Consider the following 24,482-nt stretch of genomic DNA (forward strand, 5'->3'; position numbering starts at 1 on the left):
TGTTATTTATTTTTCTGTCATATGTATAGGGTCTATGTAAGTTGGAGGCACCTTGACAGCACCAACAACCAACAGAGCTGAACATTATCTGAGAGTAAAGAACAATTCTATTGGGAATCAGTGTTTCACTTCTTTAATATTTGATAAATGATATTTTTAATGTATCCTAACATATCTTATTTCATTCCTGGTGTCACCAGAGGCCTTATGGAAAGTGGACATTAATTCTTTGAATTGACTGACTGAATTGATTGGTAATAATTCACTTACAAAGAAAATGTTCTGGTTTTTATAAAGATTAATAGCAAAATCAGGTTCCAGGATTCCCATTTTTCTCAAGGCTTGAAGCATTTGCTACAGAGGATCAAAGACTGCAGTCTGCAACATGAATTGAAGCTCAACATCAAGAAAATGAAGATTATCACCACTGGGCCAATTGGTTGAATCATAATAGAGAAGAGATTGAGATTGTTAATAGTTTCAGCTTGCTTGCTTCCACAATCAACACTCTGGGCACCAGCAGTTTGAAAATCAAAAGAAAAATTTCATTAGGAAAATCTGTTGTCAAAAACCTCTCCAGACTACTGAACAGCAAGAGGATATCAGACTAGGTGCACCTGATCCAGACCATGATCTTCACAATTACTTGCTATGCGCCAGGAAGCTAAACAATGGTCAAGGATGACAGAAGAATTGATGAGTTGTGGTTTTGGAGAACAGTATTGAATAAACCATGGAATGCCAAGAACTAACAGATCTGTCCTAAGAAGCATGAAAGCACGCTGCTCCTTGGAGGCAAGGATATTGAGACTCTTTCTCACATACTTCAGGCATGTAGCCATGAGGGACCAGTCTTTGTAGAAGGATGTCATGTCTGTAAGGGTGGAGGGACAGTGCAGGAGAGGAAGACCACAGATGAGATGAGTTGACACAATAATTGCGGTATTGATGATCGGTGTGTCAGAGACAGTGAGATTGTATCAGGATAGAGCAGGGTTCAGAGCTATTGTGCATAGTGTCATTATGAGTCGTAATGGACTCAAGGGCACATAGCAACAACAAAAACAACAACACATTGGTAATACTCTTGACTGGAAAGTAATTATCTTTTGAAAATAGAGTGTTAATTTGGAGTTAAATTTTCAGAACACATGAGCTGTCATTTCCCTAGTAAGTGATCAATTTAAGCAATAAATGGATTAAAAATTTACAATATCTTGAATATTAATTTCATATAAATAACCATGAAGGAAAGTAATTCAATAAGTGATGGACAATTGCTTATTTATCTAATTTCACCTTAAGATATTCTAGAAGAGCCAACTTGTCTAATATTTTTGGTTGATTATTCAGAATACTTCTGATACTTTATACTTTATTGCTTATATCTTAATTTTTTTTAGTTTTCAATTAATTACAATAATTCATATAGTGATCCATATAGTGATGCTTCAGATTCTATTCTAAATTTGCTGCATGGTTTCTAAGCATATCTTTATTGCAAATTTTTATGTCAGTTTTATTTTCAATATTTTCCTAGTTAAATTTTTGAACTATTTTGAAGTGTGTTTCCTTCACCTAATAGCATATATTTAAAGGGCACAGAATGATCTTTTAGTCACTATGTTAACATTTGGTTAACACTGGTGGCTTTGTAGTAAGGAATTGTGCTATCAGCACAAAGATTGCTTGCTTGAATTTATGAACTGCTCTGCAAGAGAGAAAAGGGCAAAGAGAGAAACCTTCTCCCATGTACTTAATTGCCTCTGAAAATCTGCTGGATGATCAGCTATGGCTTGGTTCTGACTCAATGGCACACAACAACTACTACAATGTCACAATTAAAATGCCCAGATTGCTTAATATTTAAGCTCTTAGCTATGAATCAAAAAGTTAACTTTTCAAAACTAATAATTTTTCTGCAGGAGAAAGTGGAGGCAATTTACTTCCATAAAGATGATAGCTTTGGAAATTCCCCAAGAAGTCCTATTGTGCCATACATGCTAGCTATTATACACTGGAATAAATACAGTGGGAGACAGTTAATGGTTTGGGTTATATTACTTTACAGTGAAAGCAAGACTTAGACTTTGATAACATGTAAAATATTAAAAATATAAAGCAAACTCATCATCTTTAAGTTGGAACCAACACATAGCTGAGCCTTCAACAGATTTCTAGAGGTTGTAAATCTCTGGAAGGAGATTTCTCATCTTGCTTTTGAAGAGCCATTGGTGGGTTTGAACCATAGAGAGGCTTTTGTCATAACTGAAGGGATCTACAGAACTACCACAAGTACTCCCCCAAAAGAATGAAATGTTGAATTATACTTATATAAAATAATTAAAACTTCTGTGTATTTAAATGCTTCTAGTCATGTATCATAAAAACAATTATAAAAAAATGAATAATTCTTATTTTACATTTTTGGGATATTTTTATTTCTTCCACTTAGAGTCTTACTTTAAACATTCTTCTATTTTATCCAGTATCTTTTGAAGAAAAATCTCACATCTTAATGATGCTTTTCAGTGAAATAACAATATATTGTAATTAATTTTCTTCTTGTTAGTTGTTGATGTTGTTTATTCCCTTTCCCAAGAAAGGAGAACTAAAAGAGTGTGGAAACTATTAAACAATATCAGTAACATCATAATCATTTCCCAGTCCTCAGATGTATAACAAGTGATTGGAAAAACCATGGCCTGAATTAAACACACCTTAGTCCTCAAACTGACATCATTACTACTTAATATTTTAGAGAGGTTCTATTTGCAGAATTTCCCAGTGAAATATACCTTCTGATTTCCTGACTGCTGGTACCAAGGGTTTTAATTGTGTATCCAAGTAAGATGAAGTTGTTGAAAGTTTCAGTCTTTTATCTAACACTATGCTGCCTTTCAGTCCAGTGGTAAGAATCCTTATTTTCTGGACATTGAGATGCAATCCATATTAAAGACAGCATTCCTTGACCTTCTGCAACAAGGGCTTCAAATTTTCCCCATTTTTACCAAGCAACATTGTGTCATCTGCATAATGCAGGATTATTGATGAGTCTCTCTCTGATCCTGATGCTACATTCCTCTTCAGAGTCCAGCTTCATGAATAGTTTGAAAGAGAATCCAACCTTAATACACTCCTTTCTTAATTTTAAACCACACAATGTTTCCCTGCTCTGTTCATACAGTAACCTCCTGGTCCAGGTATAGGTTTTGCATGAGCACAATTAAGTGCTCTGGGATTTCCATTCTTCTCAATGTCAACCATAACTTGTTGTGATCTAGACGTTCAATTACCTTTGTGTAGTCAATAAAGCACAACTAGACAGTCTTAAGGTATTCCTTATTTTCAGCCGGGATCCATCTGACATCAGCAATTCTATCTCTGGTGCCATGGCCTCTTCAAAATTCTGCTTGAAATTGTGGTATTTCCTTATCTCTGTACCAGGCAATTTTGAATGATCTTCAGCAATATTTTGTTTACATGTGATGTTAATGATATTTATCAATAGTTTCCACAATCTGTTGGATCATCTTTCTTGGAAGTGGTAACAAATATGTACTTCTTCTAATCCGTTGACCAGACAACTGTCCTCTAAATTTCCTGACATATATTGGTGAGTGCATCCAAAGCTGCATCTGTTACTTGAAATAAATCAATTGGTATTCCATTGATTCCTGGGGCCTTGTTTCTTTTTGTTTTTTTTTGCCAATGCCTTCAATAAAGCTTCTATTTCATTCTTCATTAGCATTGGCTCCTGCTCATATGGTATTTTTTGAAAGGTTTCATTGTCAATCAGTTCTTTTAGTTACATAGATTCTGTGCTTTTCCCTCCATCTTCTTTTGATGCTTTCTGGGTCATTTAATATTCTGCTCACAGCATCTTTCAATATTGCACCTTGAGGCTTAAATTTGTCAGTTCTCTCAGCTTGAGAAATGCAGAGCAAGTTCTCTTTTTATTCATGGACTCTGCATATTCTGTTATAATACTTTGCTTTCTTTTCTTGAGCCATCATATGAAATCTTCTATTCAGCTCTTTTACTTTGGCACGTTTTCCCTTTGTTTTGGCTTCTCAATACTTTCAAGCAATTTTCAGAGTGTCTTCTGACATCCATTTCTGCTTTACTTTCTCCTCAGTCTTCATAATGATCTTTTGCTCTCTTTATGAATGATATCTTTGATATAATCACACAATTCAACCAGTCTTCGATCACTGGTGTTCAATTCCTCAAGCCTATTCTTAAGATGATCTTGAAATTCAGATGGCATAGTTTCAAGATCATATCAGGTTATTGTGGACTTAAATTAATTTTCCAGTCCTCAGTTTGAACTTGCATATAATATAAATCATTGATGGTCTGATCCACAGTTCACCCTTGGAATAATTTTGATTACTGATATTGAGATTCTCCAAAGATTTCTTCCACAGATACAGTCTATCTGATTACTATGCATTCCACTAGGTAAAACCCATATGTAAAGGGGTCATCTGTGTCTTTTTAAAAGGGTATTTTCAATGAATAAATAATTGAAAATACACAATTCAGTCATTCTATTTCCAGTCTCATTTCTTTCACAAAGCCCATATTCTCCAACTCTGAGAAGAATGGGAGTCTCATAACACTTGATTGTGCTAATGAAAGACGTATATTTGGACCAGGAGGCAATAGTCAGAACAGAGCAAGGAAACACTGCATGGTTCAAAATTGGGAAGGGTATAAGCCAGGGATGAGTCCTATCTCCATACCTTTTCAACCTATATGCAGAACAGACTATCTGGGAGGCTGGGCGGTATGAGGAGAAGTGTGCCATCAGGATTGGTGAAGATTCATCAACAATCTGCACTATGCAGATGATACAACCATGCTTGCTGACACGGAGGAGGACCTGAAGCACTTTCTGCAGAGGGTTAAGGACTGCCTCCCTTCAATATGAACTGAGGCTCAGTATCAAGAAGACAAACATTCTCAGTACTGTGCCAATTGGCAGCCTTATGATGAATGGTGTAGAGACTGAGATTGTTCATAGCTTTAGTTTGCTTGGCTCCACAGTCAATGCTTTTGGCAACAGTAGCCAGAAAATTAAAAGACATATTGCAATGAGAAAGTCTGTTGTTAGGGACCTCTCCAAAGTACTAAAAAGCAATGATGTCACTCTGAAGATTAATGTGTGCCTTTAACAGGCCATGGTCTTTGCAGTAACTTGCAAAGTGATACATCAAGAGCTGGACAATGACTAGGGATGAGAGAAGGAGAATTGATGTCTTTGACCTGTGGTGCTGGAGAAGAGTATTAAATATACTATGGACTTACAGAGAAAATGAACAGGTTCATCCTGGAGAGGGTTAAACCAGGCTGTTCCTTGGAGGCAAGGATTCTGAGGCTTCATCTGATATACTTTGGGAATGTTGCAAGGAGGGACCAGTCCTTGGAAAAGGACGTCTTGCTTGGGAGGGCGGAGGGACAGCACAAGAGAGGAAGACCCTTTTAAGGGGTGGATTGATTCAATGACTGGAGTTATTGGGGTGAGTGTGTCAGAGACAGTGAGATTAGCACGGGACTTAGTAGGGTTTAGGGCTATTGTACACAGTGTCACTATGAGTCACAAGCAACTCGACAGCATATACAAACAACAATATTCCTTCTTCACAGTTTCTAACTTATGCATTAAAGTCAGCAATTATCATTATTGCATCTTGGTTGCTTGTATGGTCAATTTTACACTTCAAAATTTGATAAAAATTCTCAATTTCATCCTCTTTGACTTTAGATATAGGAGTGTATATTTGAATAATAGCCATGTTAATGAGTCTTCCTTATATATGTCTGAATAATATTCTATTGCTCCAACATGGTGTTTCAGGATAGAATTTGAAATTGACTTCTTGATGATGCATGCAAAACCTTTCTTCTTCTGTTTTTTATTCCCAGCTAAGTACACCATATGATTATCTTCTTCAAAGTGGCCAAAGCTGATCTATTTCATTTCACTAAAGCCTAGTATACCAATGTTCACTTCTTTTTTTACAATTTCCAGTTTTTCCACATTTAATCTACTGACATTCCATGTTCCAATTATTAAAAGATGTTTGTCACTGTTTTCTCCTTACTTCAACTATCTTCCAATCTGGGCTCTACACTACCATAATGATCTGTTATCATCTATGGTCCACAGTGGTTTCAAAGATCTATTATTTAAGGATTGGATGATCAAATCTTCTTCCTAGTCTATCTTAATCTGCAAGTTCTACTAAAACCTGTCCAACATGGTTAACCCTTCTGACATTTATCACACCAGTGGCACAGCTTTCACTATCTGAGTGCCTACAAATTATCTCAGTACAGCAAATTGACAGACAAACGCTCTACCAATTAGAATGGGCTCCTCAAACACAACAAACTGCCAATTAATTTAGTTTGTAACTCTAATAACAAATCAGTTTTCCTATCAGGCCCAAAGGCCACACGCCTAAGTGCCCTACCAACTTTTAAACACAAAGTTTTGCCTACTGGGAGCGTCTGATAGAAGCCATGGTCTTGTAATCACTTGTTATGCATGAGAGAGCTGTACAATGACTAAGGAGGATAGAAGGAGAATTGATGCCTTTGAGCTGTGGTGTTGGAGAAGTGTATTGAGGGTACCATGGACTGCTAGGAAAACAAACAAATTCATCCTGGAGAGGGTTAAACCAGGCTGCTCCTTGGAGGCAAGGATTCTGAGGCTCCATCTGACATACTTTGGTCATGTTGTAAGGAGAGACCGATCCTTGAAGAGGGACATCATGCTTGATAGGGTGGAGGGACAGCACAGGAGGGGAAGACCCTCTAAGAGGTAGATTGATTCAGTGACTGGGGCAATTGGGATGGGTGTCTCGGAGACGGTGTGATTGGCACAGGACAGAGCAGTGTTTAGGGCTGTTGTACATAGGGTCTCTATGAGTCCCAAGCGACTTGATGGCATATAACAACAACAACAACTGGGTCCTGATTGGTTTAAACAAGAGGCTTCCAGCTGGCAACTGATTGCTAATTCGATCAAAGTGACTGATTAGCTTAATTCAATAATAATAAAAAAACCCAACAAATCAGCTTACATGTGATTGTTAAGTAAATCAAAACAATTTACTTTCAGAATCCAATTGCTTCAGACAAGAAGCTGCAAACTACAGACTCTCAGCCAGTACTCAGTTCACTTTTAAACACAAAGGCCCACCTACACGGTCCTGAATGGTTTAAACAAGAGGATTCCAGCCCACAACTTATTGTTACTACAATCAAAGTGATGAATCAGTTTAATCAAATCAAAACAGTAAATCAGCACACAATTGATAATTAAATCAAAACAACTTACCTTTTGGAATTTAATTGCTTAAGAGAAGAAATTCTAAATAGATAACACATGTAAATCTATATTGACTATAGGAATGGAATCATTGAAAAATTTTACTCCATATTCTTAAATTTTACTATCACACGGAAAAAATGGGGATAATGCATATTCAGAATGTTGACAAGACAAAGTCTCATTCACAATCCACTATTTGTTGAGAACTCAATGTAGCACAACTGACTTTCAGAGTTTTAGCCAAGAATGTTCTCAACTGCCAAGCATTTCTCACATCTTTGGTGGATACAACTCATGTTATTCTATGAGAGGTCAAACACAGATTAGTAATAGAAAACTCTGACTAGCCTTTAAATCCTTATATGTAACCACAGTCATCACCCATAGTTATGGCTGATAAATTTTATGTGCAGAAATAGTGAACAGTACAGTATATGTGCTTGCTGCATGTACCAGAAAATTATTTGGTATGTCAGCGTACCAGAGGCAAATCAAACATAAATGGTTCAATGAGCTTCCTTATAATCTAGACATTATCCTTGTATTGCATATACCAAATAAAAAAAAAGTAGTGGTTACTTATTTTGGTTTGTGTCGAAAGAGTAAGGACCATGTGGAGATGGTCATATCTGACCTTTACCAACTCCACAAAGGGAAATTGTTCTCCTAAACAACATCAACAATACAAACCAATTTTGATGAGGTCATACATATTTCTCACACTCCCTCATATATTTTTACTTATCCCAACACCATTCTTACTGCTTCAGTGCATCCAAAATCCATTATGATAGCACACAGACCACAGAAAACCATATTAGGGAAGTCAAAAGGTTATAATTCATGTTTGATTCTGACTTAATTGAAAATAACAACAAATATTCAGCCACTCTCACGTTGCATTGGCTCCTTTTTTAATTGTTGTCAGAAGTGAAGGGATTCATTGCTCAAAACTCACAGAAACATAGTTTGGTTTGTAAATGTGGGCCTTGGAAAGATGTATAGTTTAAATGGTTATTGTTTGTTTCTACAAAGTCATGGAGATAACCCAAAAACGTATTGTACTTCTACTAAGATGGAAAGAAAGCTTGAGAAGCCACTTTATGGTCTGACACAAAGGGTAGAAAATAAAAATTAAGAAGTCTGTATATGCTGGGTTTTTTAAAAAAAAATTTCTTTGTATGTCACAATGTTGAGATATAAAAATGAACATGAGTTACAGGTAATATTAACATATATTGAAAAATTATTAAGGTTTTTGTTTATTTAACTCTTCTGAATCTTGTTATATTGAGGTATATAGGGCAGTGTGTGAAATGTATGATATACTTGGTTGATATTGATGTAGCAAAGTTATGTAAGACAGTTTGATTAAAAAGGGAAACTTTGCCCAGAAATTACTTCTGGTAGTAGAATTTGGTATAGAGTTTGGAGGTTAGCTGAAGAAAGCTTAAACTCAACTAATACTCTGAAGAGAGTAACATGTGAAAGAAGACAAGTAGAAAAAAATACTTTGCCAATGAAATTGAAGCAAGGCAAACCTGATGCTAAATTCCTGATGACCATCTGGTTCTGGTTGATGAATGGAAGATGGAACCATCAGAATCTCCCTTGCAGGACTTTATGTCAAAGGCAGCTGATGAGTATGCTCAACTCATGGTGACGGCCTGAGGTCCACTTAATAAAATGAAGTGGAAGATACAGAGACAGACTGAGTTTGGGCGTGTTCCTTCAGCACTGTCCCCACAGTATGAAAAATAGATAAATGAAGAAGGGTTACTGATTTATGGAACAGGAAGTTCTGAGGATCCCTGATGTGTTCACTTAGCCCAAGTGTGGCTAAGGTTGAGTGAAGAAATGTGGACTTTTGAGTTTGAGGCCAATGCCCATTTGGACCTAGCCACAGACAGCTGAGGAAGCATATCAGAACCCAATCACATGAAGAGAAGATGATTCAATCTGTGAGCTGGTGTTGATTACTGTGGCGTGATGGTGTTGATTACTCTGGGAGTGGACCTTTATGTACAGATGCAGATACTCAACATATCCACAGGAATGGAAGATTCTCCAGAGAAAAAGATATGCTTTCTCCTCAGAGTACTGGTTTTATGGGGCTGAGCAAATCACAGAATATCTAAAACGAGTTAAGATTTAAGGTATGAAGCAACTGGCTTACATACTTCCATGAATATAGAAGATGGTCAAGGGAAGGATAATCCTTCACATAGTGAGAGATAATGGCTAGGAAAGTCAGTGTGTAGTTTGGGGTGTCTGAATTCTTGAAAGTTGGCTTTTCTAGCCATTGCATTAGCTCTCATTGAGGGGTATGGTCTCTAGCTACCTCAACTGTGGATATATAGTCTTGGAAATCATTAGCAGCTGTGTGGTCAATATAAGAGAGTGTTTTCCACATTGTGAGTGAATATCATGATGGTGGTGGAGAGACTGTTGAGTAGACCGTAGCACTGCTGTGAAGAGATTGTGGCAAGATATAATCAGAGGAACCCTGGAGATAATGGCCACAGTTAAAGGTTTTGCTTGATGGATGATTGAAGGAAAAGCTGATTTGTAACGGATATAAAGTTTGCTGGACAATTAAGGAAATCTGAGGTTTCTTGCATTTGTGTTGCTGAACTGAACCTGAACTACCAGTAATTCAGGAACTGTATTTTGTTAGTCTGACTTGGAACCAATGGACGAAACCTGGACTTACATTGTGTGATATTCTTTATCTCTCTAACCTACTTCACTAACAAACCCCATAAGTGTGAATAAAGTCAGTGAGTCAAGTAGCAATGAATATTGGATGCAATGATTACTAGAAATAAGTGCAGAAGTATGCGGGATGACAAGTCTAACCATTTGTGTATATGGTACTATGAATATTATTGATGGGGAAAGTTCCCTTTTATGAAGCCGGTGGAGGTCAGACTCAGCCACCCTCATATTGCATCAGCTCTTTTCACAGGTATATACAAGCAATCAGTCAGGACAGCTTCCAAAATGTGCTCACAGGCACCTCAGCTCTCAGTCTTATGTCAAGTCCTGGCAAGTATGCCTCTCACCACCTCCTCCACCTCAACACTAGTTTCCCACCAATCTCAGGCAAAGGCTCTTCCTCTGGTTCCTCCATGGCGTAGCTGTCCCAGGTCAGCTCCATCTGTACCAGATCTCTAGTCCCCTGTTTCGGCCATGGCTGCTGCTACTATGGTCTAACCAGCAAAAGAATGTCTGGCTCCATAAGGGTATACATACTGTATGCCTGTTTCTCCTTTTCTGGTGTCGAGTTTTTCATACTCTGCTACTGACTCTGCTCAATTTAGTAGTAAGACTAGCTAAGCCCATTCTACACAGACTAACACATGTTTTTCACATATTTCCCACCCATCCACATGGCAAAGTCAATCTCAATGGCTAGAAAAACTATTTTGAATGAAAACCCTTTAATACCACAGTTTGGATTTAGATAATCCTTGTTTCTTTTCCAATTCTGATTTTTACTTCATTCCATACAAATAGCACATCTTTCTTTTGTCCAGTTTCAACTTGATCTCTATTCCAGTTTGAAGCCCTGGCTGTTCATAAAGTATTTATCAATATTTTTCTCACCATGAACTTCCAAGTTGTTTTCTGGTCTTCCTAATTACCACTACTCATCTACTGGTTTGCTATCTTGTGGTTACTTACAAACTGCTGTGAAGCTGAAAGAATTCTATGGATATTTCAAATATCATAAAAGTCATCTAAAGGAATAGATTTCAGCAGAGCTTTTTGAATTAAGAAAGATTAGGAAGAAAATCTTCAGCATTCAAAAAACTGGCCAAAGAAAGTCTTTTGGACCAAGAAAGAAGCTTCAACTCTAATACTTTAGGCATGCCTCTAGGAAAACCTATTTCTTAGAAAATAATATCATGCTTGGAAAGGTGGAGGGTCAGATGAAGACCCTCAAAGAGAAGGATAGATGTAGTGACTGCAGCAACGGACTCAAATGTATTAGAGATGATGAGGATGGCACAGGATAAGACAGGGTTTAGGTTTGCTGTTCATAGATTTGTACTTATCTTGATAGCACCTAAGAATAGCAACAAAGATCTTCAATCAATAATTAAGATTTTATCTTTTTAATATTGTACCACAAGCAGATGCTCTCAACCTAACTGTTGTTTTTGTTCTCACGTACCATTGAGTTATAACAGACCCTCTAGCAGGTTTTAAGAGGCAGTTAATTGCATGAGAGGAGATTGCCCAACTTTCTCATTCGGAGCAACTGGTGAATTAAAACCTCCTTCTTTTGGAATGGAGTGCAACTTCTTACTACTAAGCCTTTGGTTTCCTGGTTAACAGTCATGACACATCATTCAGTTCTGAACATGGCAATAGGGAAGAATCCATTTGAAATGTGTCTGCTTTGTCTCATTTTTGTTGTTTACACAGGATAAGCACTTTGTTGATAATATTTTTAAGACAGACTGTATCTTGTTCATCATGTGTTTTATGATGTAAGAGTGCTCACTAAAATAGATTTTAAAAATATCCAATGTTGTTGGGGTTTTGTTAAATTTATCCAAAATTAATAAAATCAAACTGCATGAGTAAACTTACGGGCATAGTGAATGAATGATTTACAATGTTTGATCAGTAGTAAAATATATTTGCATGCGTGTATATATAAATAATTCAACATTTTTACTTAGAATAGATTAATACTTATTGTAATCTTATTAGAGAACATAATTTCATTTTTTATAAGAATTGATATCACATAATTTATTGAAAACTATATTTCAATATGATTTTTAAATATTTTAAGTTATAGTTTTGTATTTAGAGCTATTTATTTTTAAAGAGCAATTCTTATTAACATTTTCCTATGCATTAGCTTTATTAAGTAAATGATAATCTTGTAGTATTTTTAATTTGGAAATAACTTTCAGATACTAGAATTAGTGAGTAATTATCCTACACAAAATTAGCTATCCATATTTGCACTCAAGTAATTTTGTTGTAAATAACTATTTTATTTAGTTTAAATTTGAATAATTCTTTCAAAAAGATTAGACTGATACTTAAAAGACTTCTTAGACAATAAATAAGTGCTATCTCACTTTGTCTCTGTTTCACACACATACACACACTGGAAGAGAGAGGGAGAAGGAGAGAGAGTACTCTCTTATCATGCGGTTTGTGTTTGGCATGGTGGAGTTTCACTGAATCAGATTTCTCAAAATATTTCTGACTGCATCTGGAAAATAAAAAAAATAAGATGTAAGCTTAATTATGAGATATACGCAAATAGCCCTGGTGGACTAATGGCAAAAACTGCAGAGCAATTCCGAAGGCACAGGGTTCAAATCCACTGCTTCTCTGTGGGAGAAGAATGAGTAATCTCCTGTGTGATTAAATGTCTCTAAAGACCAATCATAAAGTCGGCTATGGGTCAGTTCCAACTCAATGTCAAACAACAAGGACAATTCTATAATTGGTGTTGCTTTTGAAACAAAAATACCTTTTCTCTTGGAACAAACAAGCTGTCAGTCACAAGACTGAAACTACCTCTGCTCAGATGTCATGCTTTTTCTTAAATTTGGAACACTGTTGTGGAACCACCTTGAGAACTATATATGCTCTTTTAACATATTATTGTATCTGGCCTTAATTACTGAAACATTTTGGCAAAAACAGTCATATCTAAATACACACATGAGAGATTAAAAATTCCATTATGATATCTGTATCTTTCTATTAAGTTCTATATGCTTAACAAACAAAGGAACTTTTTAGCTTCTCTGTCATAGGACTATATTTAAGAGAAGTAAAGTCCAATATAAAAATAAAGACTGTTATTTAACATTTAAAAACATTTTTTTTCAATTAGAGACTAATGGGAAAACACTAATCAGATACTTAACCTAATTAGAAATTAATACAATGATATATTTTCCCTAGAGAAAATGTCCAAATGTGTTTGACATTTTACTTCAGGTGGTATAACACATATCAGTCTTACAATGCAAATATTACTTAGATTTCAACTTTTTCTATTTTATTTCCCTTTTTCTTGAGGTTCTAAAGATGAATGGAGACGAAACAGCTGCTTCATCCTTATTGTAGCACGTAATTTTAAGTGCCTACCAGGATTGTGGTCCTCTATGATTACACTGGCAAATATATATTTCTCTAAGGAACCAGTCTATTGAGACACTATTTCAGAAACATATGGATTTTAATAATCTGAGATTTAAATGGAATTAACTGACTAGGTGAAGACAGGCCTAGCATGAACTTCCATTTTCTAGAGTTCCCATATGCCAGGTGGTTGAGACCAGATCTCAAAGGAAGGAAGAGAAACTTATCCAAACCTTCCATTTGAAACCTAAATGTCCCCTTTCCACATTAATGACTGCAAATGTAATATATTTTCAATGTACTTAGCTAAAATATTCAAGTACTAACCATTCGCGTGTGCGATTAACAAAATGTTCCATATTCCAACCCCCAAATATTGCCTTAAGCAATTACTAGGCATCTGTGGAGTGTATGTGCAGATAAGTAAAAGTTGTTTGATTCCTTGCATTGTTTATGCAAAATTTATTCAGCAAATATTGACTGAGGATTTACTTTGAGCAAAATATGATTTGGATGATAAATAAGCTTTGTGACCAAGGAGGTGATGACCGCAATTTTCTGGAAGTGGCATTTTTTTATCCCTGTTACCTGGACCAGTAATACTGTTGACAGGTCTGTCCTGGAGAGGGTGAAACCAAGCTGCTTCTTGGATCCTTTTTGGAAGCAAGGATTTTGAAGCTCCCTTTCACACACTTTGGGCACAAGATCAGGAGTGATAAGTCCTTGGAGAAGTTGATTATGCTTAGAAGGGTGGAAGGACAGCACAGAAGAGGAAAACCCTGAATGAAATAGATTTACTCAGTGACTGGGACAATGGGAGTAGGTGTGTCAGAGATATGGTTCTGGGTATGGCAGGGTTTGTACATGGATTGTACATAGGGTCACTATGAGCTGGAGCTGCAAGTGACTTGTCAGCACATAACAACAGTCTTATTACTTCCTTGGTTATTGCACTCTCAGTTTTAATACTGCTCATCATTTACCTTTTGTAAGTGTGTATCTCTTTTTCACTGATCACTAAAGAGATTCTCTTCAATTTCAATCAATAGGGAAGTTTTTTCTGTCTCAAGAGATAAGCTTTACAAAGGTATTGAACACTGCAGAGCTCTTACATTTTTCATGACATTGTCCTTCCACTTTGGTTAGGAGTTTCTATACTTAGTTTTTAATTAGTAAGATTTTTTAAAGAAACAGATTATCTGTTTCTACTCATGTTCAGACTGACTGGTACAGGAGGCGATTGTTCCTCCTTCTCCTGCAGAGCATCTGGTGGATTTGAACCACGGTGTCTCTCTGGAGACTAAGGTGCACCTGATACAGGCCATGGTTTTTGCAATCACTTGTTCAGAGAGTTGGACTAGGGAGGATAGAAGGGGAATTGACGCCTTTGAGCTGTGGTGCTGAAGAAGAGTATTGAATGTACCATGGATTCCAAGAAAACAAACAGATTCATCCTATAGAGGGTTAAACCAGGATGCTCCTTGGAAGCAAGGTTTCTGGGGCTTCGTCTGACATACTTTGGACATGTTGTAAGGAGAGACAGGTCTTTAGAGAGGGACATCATTCTGGGTAGAGCAGAGGGACAGCACAGGAGGAGAAGACCCTCTATGAGGTGGATTGATTCAGTGACTGGGGTAATTGGGATGGGTGTATCAGAGGCAATGCGATTGGCACGGGGTAGAGCAGGGTTTAGGGCTGTTGTACATAGGGTAGCTATGAGTCGCAAACGACTCGACGGCACATAACAACAACAACAACAACAACTCATGTTTATTGAAACAGAATAAGTGATTCTAAACCTCAATAATTCATATTATTAAGATAACATAAAGCAATGTACAAACTTCTATTTTTCCTGGAAACTTTATTTCGCTCCATTTTGGAGCCTACTATCCAGCTTTAATCATTATAACCAACTCTTCTATGTGCTTATTTCTGACTTGGTTTTTTTTGTTGTTCTAAGACCTCAATTTTCTTTTTGTGAATTCACAGGGGAACTCACAAGCTATCACAAAAATTTGCTCAAATCTTAATTATGAACTAAGTTCCATTTCATTCCCACAGGGCTCTATACAATTCAAAGTTGTGATTTATATTTTTATGTAACCCACTAGCCTGGGACCAGCATCTCTGTGGTTGCAAAGTTCTTCAATATTTTCTGAAAATAAACACAAGTATTGGACCGTATGGAGAAACTAGAGATACTCCAAAAGATGATAGAGTAAAAAACCCAAGAAGCTACATTAATATCATTAACTCATGTATACAATCACTCTTAAAATTTCTATGAGAAAGAACACTGTTAAAGATAAAAATTACTATCAGAATATTAAATTAATAAAGAATTCTTTGTATTTGGCTAACATCTCCTTCTGGGAACATGAAGTTTATGCTGACAGAGAAGAGAAGTATGAGGATGGTAACTTTCACACCAAAGCAGAGTAATTTGGAATTGAGTCCTGGAAACCAAGAGCTCTAGCAGGGTGGTCAGATAAAACATTTAACCTCTAGCGTGTAGTTAGAGTTCTTCAAGCAGGAATGCTGATAGTAGTATATTCCTTACTGAATTATTCTCTCTGTTAGTTCAGACAATCCTTGACACACATACAGATTCAAGAAATTATGGATAGTGATATAATTTTTATATTGTTTTTATTGTCACCATAAGGAAATACATGGAATTAGAAGTCTAGGGCTTCTCCCAGGGAAAATTCTACCACCAACATTGGAATGACCTATAAAGATAAGTATTTTGTTTCAATTATAATTATGAAAGACTTTATAGAATTGGATAGATCTTATTTAACTCTTTTTTTGAAGAAGAAAAATATTCTTGTAGTCTATTAGGTGATTAAAAAAAGAAGTCTGTCCTTATTTAAAGTGAAAAAATTATCAGTGTAATATGAGAATATCAATCATGTCTATAATATGAAAATACATGTAATTACTAGATTTAAAGGTGATAAGTTATTTTGATTTTGTTCAAATATCTTCAAGCCTTACTGAACTTGTCTGAGATTTACATTCCAAAAGCTTTGCTGAAGAAAGCACACTTGTTATTGTTATTGTTGTAGGTGCTATCAAGTTGAGTATAACAATCAATGAACAACCAACCTGAAATTCTGCCCTATTCTGCGCAATCCTTGCGTGTCCTCTTTTAGGCAGTAGGGCATGTTGCTGAAGTCAGTGTCAATCCATATCGTCAGGGGTCTTCCTCTCCTTTGCTGACCCTCCGCTATTCCAAGTATGATGTCTCTTCCCAAGGACTAGCCTTACCTACATGCATGCTTAAAGTATGAAAAATGAAGCTTCACCACTCTTGTGTCAGAGTACTCTGGCCTTACCCTTTCCAGGACATATCTGTTTGTTCTTTTGGCAGTCCATGGGATATTCAGTATTCTTCTCCAGCACCATAACTCAAAGGTGTCAATTCTTCTTTTGTCATTTTATTTGTTGTCCAGGTCTCTGAGACATAGTAGGTGACTGAGAAGACCATGGCTTAAATTAGGCACACCTTACTCTTCAGACTGACATCACTTCTCTTCAGTATTTTAGGTGCCATCAAGTCTACTACAACTGAAGGCAATCTTATAAGCAACAGATCTAAATGTTGCCCTACCCTGTGCCATTCTTATAATTTGTGAAATGTTTCATTTTATCATTATAGCCACTGTATTAATCCATCTGGTCAAGAGATCTCTTCTCTTTCACTGACCCTTCACCTTTCTCAGTATACTTTCTTTTCTAAGGACTAACAATTTTTACAACATGCCCAAAGTATACAGATGAAGTTTCAGTATCTATGTCTCTAAGCAACGTCCTGGTTTCACTTCTTTCCAAACAGACTTGCTTATTTTTCTTTTGGCAGTTGCGTTAGGATTATTGAAATTAGCTTTTCTATTGCGATAGCCTTTATGGGGGCATAATATCCAAATACTGCAACTGCAGACGCATAGGTCAACTTTGATCAGTTTCTTCCACAACGGCCAACATAAGAGGAAGAGCTAACTAGAATGTAGAGTTACAATGTGAAGTGTAGTCTGACAGAGTCCTGGAGATGGATCCAGAGTGAAAGGTTTTGATTGTGGGATAATTGAAGTAAGAGCTGGCATGTGACTGTTAGGAGACAAATCTTGCTGAATGAATGTGAAAATCAGAGGCTTATTGCTGTTGAACTGAACCTGGAATTACAAGCTTATTGACTGTGAAGCTGTCTGAACTAATTGAGGAATTGTGTCTTGCTGTTAATCTGACTTGGGGAGGGGGTGTTGCTATTGATTAAACCATGACTTTCACTATGTGATATCCTTTGTCTTTTCCACTCCTCAATCTAGTCCCTTAGTTAACCCCACTACTGTTAGTAAAATAATTCTAAGTTAATTTGTAATGAACATCAGATACAATGATTAGTAGAAATAGGTGCAGGAACATGTGGAATCTGACCTTGTAGTTATTTGTTTGGTATTGTGGATGTTATTGATGTGTATCATTCCCCTTTGTAGAGTTAATATAGATTGAACTCAGCCTCCCCAATTTTACCTTTACTCCTTTTATAGAATTCCATGAGATCCTCAGTACTCTTCTATTACACTGTATGTCATTGGTTTTGAGTCCTCTAACAACTTATTCATTGTTCAATTTTCAGACATATAGGAAGTCATTGAAAAGATTATTCTTTGAATCAGGTTCACCTTGGTCTTTAAACTGAAACCATTGCTCTTTAGTACTTTGGAGAGACTTGGACAGCAAATTTACCCAATGAAACATATATTGATTTCTTGTCTGTTGTTACCATGATATTGATTGTGGATTCAAATAAAGGGAAATACGTAATGTCTTCTTAATTTGACTTGCTAAGATTAATAGCAGACTAATTATGAGAAGCCTCATCAAAATTTAACCCACTGTGTAAACTCATAGTTTCTATTAACATCTCCATATGTTGATCAGTTCCCCAATTCCTCTAAGACGTGTGAGTTTGATGATTCTCTAGAAGATCCCCTGCTGGGGTTTGAACCAGAAGACCTTGGCTGACTCATCAATCCATATATTGATCAACAGCTGAGCTTCTGCTTCAAGTCATTCTGAGTAGGTTCCATCATCATTAATCATTTTATTGGTGGGGTGAATATAACAGGCTTGTTTAGCCCTTTTTGAAGTTGAGAGAATAGAGAGAGCATTCATTGACCCACCCAGCTTACTGTAGCATTAGAACTATTGTCTCAAGTCCATCACTGTATGCTGTATTCATCCCATTCCCAAGTAACCACCGAAAATTCTCCACCGTGTTCAGGTAATTCTTTTCCGTAGTCTCCTTCTGCATGCCCATGAATCACCCTGATATTCATTGTATCCATAAAGTACATACGGTGGAGTCTTTACAATAGAGTGGACACGGCTTCTTCAACGTTCTCCAGAAGCAAAGTTATCTGAGAGGACTCTATTGGAGGGGATATCTCAATACTTAACTATCTCTGCCATGGTCTCTGTAAGGGGCATATTCACTAGATGAAAGTCCTTAGTTCTATAAAGCCACTCCATCATAGTTTGCATAAGTAGAACACCAATAGCTTCCTCTGGAATATTCCAGTTGAAACTTCTTAGACTAAAAGAGGGGCAGTTTTCCTCGGAGGGAGCATCCAATTTCTAAACAACATTCCTCCTTAAACTATGAACTTTAATAAATGTCGATAGTTATAGAAGGCTTCAGGCCTTTTGTTCATAAGGTCGCTATGTGTTGTGCTCCATCCAAAGACAATGGCAATCACCATCACCACCACCACCATCACCACCACACATTTTATCCAGTCTTTCAAGCTGATCTCCCTAGGAAATTCTGTCGTGTGACTGTATTTTCAAATGTCATTCATCCCTTTTGTGCAGATAATTGTAGGTCTATCATTAATCCATACATGTTCCTCCATTCTTCGGTATACAGAAACAAAAATGATGCCGCTAAAGCTGCCACTCTTGCAATCCATTTTAGTAATAATTCCTCAGGAAGCTGCCGATAACAATCTACAAAGTTACGTATTTCCTCTATGCCATGTACCCTGGTTACAATAATTTTTTGGTCTTGCTTGCTTCGCGGGCTACTTTTTGGGGGGAGGGGCAGGGGACTTATTTCTCCATTTATTAGAATAACCACATTTGGATAGGCAACCGCCTATTTCTTGTGACCATAGATGGAGAGGTATTTCTGTTGCTTTCACATGTTTTTTGTTTTTTTATTTTTGTTTTGGGTTGGTGTTTTGTTGTTGTTGTTGCTGTTTTCTCTTTCTTGGAGAGATTAAGGGGTGAAACTCTGCCCTGGTAGAACTTTGTTCAGTTTTTATTTCAGCCATCTCAGTATTTACATTCTTTTCCTTTGCATATGCTGTCACTGCTGATAACAAAACAAAACAAGCAAAAACAACAAAACAACCCAAACAAAACCAAACAAACAAAAATCCCAACCAAAACAGGAAATTATTAGTTTCGCTCTTTCCTTGTCTTCCTGTATTTCTGCCTGTATCCAATTTATCAGCTTCTCAGGAGTTAAATCCACTAAATTTGTATCCCATAAATAGATTTTGTTTTTAGTAACTGCCTGCACCATAAGAGCTGCGTTATTCCATGGATATTCCTTAATTCACCCAAACTCCAAAGGTTTCTTATTCTTTTGTTTACCCCTTTTTCTCCAAAGAAGCATGTTACAGAGAGTCTTGACCTTTATAGCAATTCCCACTATCCTGACACCCATTTTCAAGACAGCAGAAAACAGCACATAAGGACACAGAGCATCTCTCTGAAAGGGCCAGGGGGAATGATAATAGCAGAGCACCTCAGTGCCCCAGAGTAGAAAGCAGATAAGAAGCCCCCATAGCCCAGCCCCATGGTGCCTATAGAGCCAAAGCAACAGCAGCAAAAAGAGGTTCATTTATTTATTATGGAAGTAAGCTTGAAAATAGGGGAAGCAAGAATATTACCTAATTCAAATATAGGGTTTAACCTAGCAGTGCCAAGGCAAAATTCCTCAGTTAGTCCAGGTTTCATTTTCTCTTTTTGAGTACCCAATCAATATCCAACTGGCTTACATTTTTCCTCTAACTTAAGATATATCACATACTTTCCATAATCTGTATATCTCAATACAACAAAATCTAGCACAGTTTATGTCATCAAGAACCTGAGACATTTTATATTTTTCACCATTATGATATAGAAAAAAAACCCCAAAAGATCATTATCCATCAAAAACATCCAAACAAACACATAAAATGTAATAAATTTAATCTTAAACCATTAACTGTATCTTGGTTTTCTGGTCTCTACCTATTTAACTGAAGAAAGTTATTCCCTTGCTCTAAGTCTCTCCCTAGATATTAATGTAATGTTAGATTTCCTTTGTTTCTCTAAAATAACACTTATGGTATTAGAATTTGACTGTGTGGATAACAACAAACTGTGGCTGACTCTCAGAAGAATGGGAATCGCAGAACAGGCAGCCTTCAGAACAGAAGAAGAAAACACTACATGGCTCAAAATTGGGAAGGGTGTACGTTAGGGATGTGTCCTGTCTTCACATATTTTCAATCTATATGTGGAACAGATTATCCAGAAGTCTGGGCTGTATGAGGAGAAGTCTGGTATTAATACTGGAAGTAGACTCATCAACAATTTTTGTTATGCAAATGACACAGCCCTGCTTGCCAAAACAGAGGATGCCCTGAAGCACTTGCTACAGAAGGTCAAGAAATGCAGCCTTCAATATGGATTAAAGCTCAACATCAAGAAAACAAAATTCTCACCACTGGGCCAATTGGCAGCATCATGATATTTAAGAAAGAGATTGAAAATGTTGACAGCTTCAGTTTGCTTGACTCTATAGTCAACACCCTTGGTACCAACAGCCAGGAAATAAAAGGTGAATTGCATTGGAAAAGTCTGCTGTCAGAGACCTCTCCAAAGTACTGAAGAGCAACGCTGTCAGTCTGGAAACTAAGGTGTGCCTGATCCAGGCCATGGTCTTTGAAATTACTTGCTATGAATCAGAGAGCTGGACAATGACTAAGGATGATAGAAGGAGAGTTGATGCCTTTGAGTTTTGGTGCAGGAGAAGAATATTTAATATACAATGGACTTCTAGGAGAATAAACAAGTTAGTCCTGGAGAGGGTCAAGCCAGGCTGATCCTTGGAGGCAAGGATTCTGACGCTCTGTCTGACATACTTTGGACATGTTGCAAGGTAAGATTGGTCCTTGGAGAGGGATGTCATGCTTGGGAAGGTAGAGGGACAGCACAGGAGAGGAAGACCCTTGATGAGATGGATTGATTCAGTCACTGGGTAATGAGGATGGGTGTGTCGGCAACAATAAGATTGGCAAGGTACAAAGCAGGGTTGAGGGCTGTTGTACATAGGGTCATTATTAGTTGCATGTGGTTCAATGGTACATAACAACAACATCAGAATATGACACAGAGTATAGATCTTAGCCTAAGAAAGAGCAAGCCCTACCTAGTACTGTCAAGAGAGTTATATTTGAAAGTAGACAAATAGAAAAAGAGAGACATTTTCAATGAAACTGAGGAAAGGTAGAGCTGATTCTTGACTCATGCTGACCACATGGGGCTAGTTGATGAGAAGAAGGAGGGGGCATTCGAGCTCCCTTTCCATGACTTTAAAGATAGGAGGGGGGGTGGCATTTTAAAAAAGTTAAAGGAAGCTGGTGACTATGTTCAATTTGTGGTGACCACCTGGGTCCACTTGAGTGGAAGTGGGGGAGATGCAGTAATTAAGAGACAGGCTGAGTTTGAATCTGTTCCTTAAACAAGGTCTAACTAGCATGATGAATGAATAATAAAAAAAAAAGATTACTGGTTTGTGGAGCAGGGTGTCCTGGGAATCCCTGATGTGTTTGCTTGGCCCATTTGGGGCTGAGGTTGAGTGAGGGGACCAGCTGGTTTGAAACACAGCAAGAAGTGTGAACTTTTAATTTTACAAACCCAGCCACTGATACCTGGGGATGTGTTTACCAGAACTCAACCAAATTAAGAGTGGATGTTTAATTCTAGAGCTGGTGTTGATTACTGTTACTTGATTGTTTGCTCTGGACTGGACCTTTGTTTATAGATGGAATTTCAAATGTAACAAGAAGACTCCTCCGAGAAAAAGACATGCTTGTTTCCTCAGAGTACTGGTTTGACAGGACTAGACAAATAAGAAATTGAGTACCAAATTGGGAGGATTTAAGATATAAATATCAAAATAGATCGCTTATACATTTCCCTAAATATAGCCGATGGTAAGGGGAAGGCTGATTTTTTTTTAGATGATGAGAAATAATGGCTAAGAAAAGCCAGAGAATCGGCTGCAGTACTAGCCTAAAATTTGAATTTCTTTGGTCATAACTTTAAGCTCCCTCTGGTCTTCCAGCTACCTTATCTCCAGACACCTGGTCTTGCAAATTATCAACAGCTATGGGACTCAGATAAAAGAGATGGTATTTCCCACATGGAGTAGCAATACTGTTGCAGCAATATTGGGGGAGGGCAAGACTTGAGGCAGACTGGACCAAGACTCTTGTGAGAGAGCAACCCTAGTGGTGAATTCCTAGTGGCAAGACCCAGGTGTTAGTGCTGGTGAGACCGTGGCATTGCTGTGGAGAAACTAGGATAAGATAAATTTGTGTTGGCCACAGTTAAAGGTTTTGCTGTTCTTGCCTTTGATAATAGAAGGAAAAGCTATATTTGCTGAACTAAAACTAGAGCTTGGACTAATTGAGGAATTGCACCTAGGACTGCTGGGCTAAACCGTGGATTTTCATTGGCTGATATTTTTGCCTTCTCCACTCTCCAACTTACTTCCCCAATAAGCCCACTCTCAATACCACATTTGTGAGAAGCAAGAATAATCCTACCTCTTGCTTCTGGTGTGGCTGTAGAGGTATCTTGGGCTTGGGCTACAGGCTCTTTATCTGCTTTCTGCTCTCAACATCAGAAGAAATTCTGAAAATTGTACTGCAATGTAGAGAGGACAAAACAAAGAGAGGAAATGCTAAAGTAAAATAGAGATACAGAATATTTCTAAGAAAGTCAAGCAAATAAAGCAAAATACTATAAAGTACAAAAGAAAATAAAAAGGAGGCATATGCCCAGCATCTCTCAAATTGAAAGAATTAAAGGGCAAATTCAAGTCTCGAGTTCTAACACTGAAGGGAAAATGGACAAAATCTTAAATGCTGTGTTGTAGTTAGGTGCCATCACGTCAAGAAAAACTCATCGTGACACATACACAACAGACCTGAACTCTTCCCTATCCTGTGTCATCTTCATCTCTAACACACTCAAGCCCATTGCTGAGGTCACCATGTCAACCCATATCATTGACGGTTTTCCTATCCTTCATTGACCCTTCACTTTTCCAAGTATTATGGCGCTTTGCAGTAGGAATAGACTTGCCTAATCACATGTCCAATATGTAAAAGAAGAAGCATCACTATCATTGTGTCAAAGGAGCATATTGGGTGCATATCCAAAGTGTATCTATTCTTTTGACAGTCCATAGATATACAGTAATCTTCTTTAGCACAATTCAAAGACTCCAATTTTTATTCTGTTATCCTTTTCTATTTTCCAGCTTCCTAATGCATAACGTATGATGAGAAGAGCATAACATGATTAAGGCTCACCTTAGTCTCCAAACTGGCATCCTTGCTCTTCACCATTTTAGAGAGGTCTATGACAGCAGACTTGACATATGCAATACTTCTCTTGATTTATTGACTGTTGGTACCAAGAGTATTGATTGCTGATCTAAGGAAGATGAAATCACTGACAACTTCAATTCTTTCTATATCTGTCATAAAGTTGAATGCTTGTTCTATGGTGAGGACCTTTGCTTAGTTGATTTTCAGATGTAATCCATACCATATATTTGTTCTTATCCCAAAGAAGGGTCACCAACAGAGTGTGGAAACTATAGAGCAATATCATTGATTCCACATGCAAGCAAGATTCTACTGAAGATTAT

The sequence above is a fragment of the Elephantulus edwardii genome, unplaced genomic scaffold (assembly GCF_000299155.1).
Source record: "Elephantulus edwardii isolate Elephantulus edwardi_28Jun2011 unplaced genomic scaffold, EleEdw1.0 scaffold00136, whole genome shotgun sequence".
In the NCBI taxonomy this organism is placed as follows: Eukaryota; Metazoa; Chordata; class Mammalia; order Macroscelidea; family Macroscelididae; genus Elephantulus; species Elephantulus edwardii.